This window comes from Pseudophryne corroboree, assembly GCF_028390025.1.
Source record: "Pseudophryne corroboree isolate aPseCor3 chromosome 3 unlocalized genomic scaffold, aPseCor3.hap2 SUPER_3_unloc_57, whole genome shotgun sequence".
Lineage (NCBI taxonomy): Eukaryota > Metazoa > Chordata > Amphibia > Anura > Myobatrachidae > Pseudophryne > Pseudophryne corroboree.
Window position 1 is genome coordinate 785,031 of NW_026967549.1, and position 3,572 is coordinate 788,602.

Genomic DNA, 3,572 nt, shown 5'->3' on the forward strand with positions numbered 1-3,572 from the left:
TTGCTATTTGCAGTATATAGCATGTTTCTGCACATATATAAGGATAGAACAGCAGAGTTATTCAGGGTTACAGGATGTGAGGGGATGGAGTAAGGTTAGGACTTAGTGCTTGGTATCCAGAAGTGCAATATCTTGAGACCTATATTCTGGTTGCTATGTGCAGTATATAGCATGTTTCTGCACATATATAAGGATAGAACAGCAGAGTTATTCAGGGATACAGGATGTGAGGGGATGGAGTAAGGTTAGGACTTAGTGCTTGGTATCCAGAAGTGCAATATCTTGAGACCTATATTCTGGTTGCTATGTGCAGTATATAGCATGTTTCTGCACATATATAAGGATAGAACAGCAGAGTTATTCAGGGTTACAGGATGTGAGGGGATGGAGTAAGGTTAGGACTTAGTGTTTGGTATCCAGAAGTGCAATATCTTGAGACCTATATTCTGGTTGCTATGTGCAGTATATAGCATGTTTCTGCACATATATAAGGATAGAACAGCAGAGTTATTCAGGGATACAGGATGCGAGTGGATGGAGTAAGGTTAGGACTTAGTGTTTGGTAACCAGAAGTGCAATATCTTGAGACCTATATTCTGGTTGCTATGTGCAGTGTATAGCATGTTTCTGCACATATATAAGGATAGAACAGCAGAGTTATTCAGGGTTACAGGATGTGAGGGGATGGAGTAAGGTTAGGAATAAGTGTTTGGTATCCAGAAGTGCAATATCTTGAGACCTATATTCTGGTTGCTATGTGCAGTTTATAGCATGTTTCTGCACATATATAAGGATAGAACAGCAGAGTTATTCAGGGTTACAGGATGTGAGGGGTTGGAGTAAGGTTAGGACTCAGTGTTTGGTAACCAGAAGTGCAATATCTTGAGACCTATATTCTGGTTGCTATTTGCAGTTTATAGCATGTTTCTGCACATATATAAGGATAGAACAGCAGAGTTATTCAGGGTTACAGGATGTGAGGGGATGGAGTAAGGTTAGGACTTAGTGTTTGGTATACAGAAGTGCAATATCTTGAGACCTATATTCTGGTTGCTATTTGCAGTGTATAGCATGTTTCTGCACATATATAAGGATAGAACAGCAGAGTTATTCAGGGTTACAGGATGTGAGGGGATGGAGTAAGGTTAGGAATAAGTGTTTGGTAACCAGAAGTGCAATATCTTGAGACCTATATTCTGGTTGCTATGTGCAGTTTATAGCATGTTTCTGCACATATATAAGGATAGAACAGCAGAGTTATTCAGGGTTACAGGATGTGAGGGGATGGAGTAAGGTTAGGACTTAGTGTTTGGTAACCAGAAGTGCAATATCTTGAGACCTATATTCTGGTTGCTATTTGCAGTTTATAGCATGTTTCTGCACATATATCAGGATAGAACAGCAGAGTTATTCAGGGTTACAGGATGTGAGGGGATGGAGTAAGGTTAGGACTTAGTGTTTGGTAACCAGAAGTGCAATATCTTGAGACCTATATTCTGGTTGCTATGTGCAGTTTATAGCATGTTTCTGCACATATATAAGGATAGAACAGCAGAGTTATTCAGGGTTACAGGATGTGAGGGGATGGAGTAAGGTTAGGACTTAGTGTTTGGTATCTAGAAGTGCAATATCTTGAGACCTATATTCTGGTTGCTATGTGCAGTTTATAGCATGTTTCTGCACATATATAAGGATAGAACAGCAGAGTTATTCAGGGTTACAGGATGTGAGGGGATGGAGCAAGGTTAGGACTTAGTGCTTGGTATACAGAAGTGCAATATCTTGAGACCTATATTCTGGTTGCTATGTGTAGTATATAGCATGTTTCTGCACATATATAAGGATAGAACAGCAGAGTTATTCAGGGTTACAGGATGTGAGGGGATGGAGCAAGGTTAGGACTTAGTGCTTGGTATACAGAAGTGCAATATCTTGAGACCTATATTCTGGTTGCTATGTGTAGTATATAGCATGTTTCTGCACATATATAAGGATAGAACAGCAGAGTTATTCAGGGTTACAGGATGTGAGGGGATGGAGTAAGGTTAGGACTTAGTGTTTGGTAACCAGAAGTGCAATATCTTGAGACCTATATTCTGGTTGCTATTTGCAGTTTATAGCATGTTTCTGCACATATATAAGGATAGAACAGCAGAGTTATTCAGGGTTACAGGATGTGAGGGGATGGAGTAAGGTTAGGACTTAGTGTTTGGTATCTAGAAGTGTAATATCTTGAGACCTATATTCTGGTTGCTATGTGCAGTTTATAGCATGTTTCTGTACATATATAAGGATAGAACAGCAGAGTTATTCAGGGTTACAGGATGTGAGGGGATGGAGTAAGGTTAGGACTTAGTGTTTGGTAACCAGAAGTGCAATATCTTGAGACCTATATTCTGGTTGCTATGTGTAGTATATAGCATGTTTCTGTACATATATAAGGATAGAACAGCAGAGTTATTCAGGGTTACAGGATGTGAGGGGATGGAGTAAGGTTAGGACTTAGTACTTGGTATCCAGAAGTGCAATATCTTGAGACCTATATTCTGGTTGCTATTTGCAGTTTATAGCATGTTTCTGCACATATATAAGGATAGAACAGCAGAGTTATTCAGGGTTACAGGATGTGAGGGGATGGAGTAAGGTTAGGACTTAGTATTTGGTAACCAGAAGTGAAATATCTTGAGACCTATATTCTGGTTGCTATTTGCCGTTTATAGCATGTTTCTGCACATATATAAGGATAGAACAGCAGAGTTATTCAGGGTTACAGGATGTGAGGGGATGGAGTAAGGTTAGGACTTAGTGTTTGGTAACCAGAAGTGCAATATCTTGAGACCTATATTCTGGTTGCTATTTGCAGTTTATAGCATGTTTCTGCACATATATAAGGATAGAACAGCAGAGTTATTCAGGGTTACAGGATGTGAGGGATGGAGTAAGGTTAGGACTTAGTCCTTGGTATCCAGAAGTGCAATATCTTGAGATCTATATTCTGGTTGCTATTTGCAGTATATAGCATGTTTCTGCACATATATAAGGATAGAATAGCAGAGTTATTCAGGGTTACAGGATGTGAGGGGATGGAGTAAGGTTAGGACTTAGTGCTTGGTATCCAGAAGTGCAATATCTTGAGACCTATATTCTGGTTGCTATGTGCAGTTTATAGCATGTTTCTGCACATATATAAGGATAGAATAGCAGATTTATTCAGGGTTACAGGATGTGAGGGGATGGAGTAAGGTTAGGACTTAGTGCTTGGTATCCAGAAGTGCAATATCTTGAGACCTATATTCTGGTTGCTATTTGCAGTTTATAGCATGTTTCTGCACATATATAAGGATAGAACAGCAGAGTTATTCAGGGTTACAGGATGTGAGGGGATGGAGTAAGGTTAGGACTTAGTGTTTGGTAACCAGAAGTGCAATATCTTGAGACCTATATTCTGGTTGCTATGTGCAGTTTATAGCATGTTTCTGCACATATATAAGGATAGAACAGCAGAGTTATTCAGGGTTACAGGATGTGAGGGGATGGAGTAAGGTTAGGACTTAGTGTTTGGTATCCAGAAG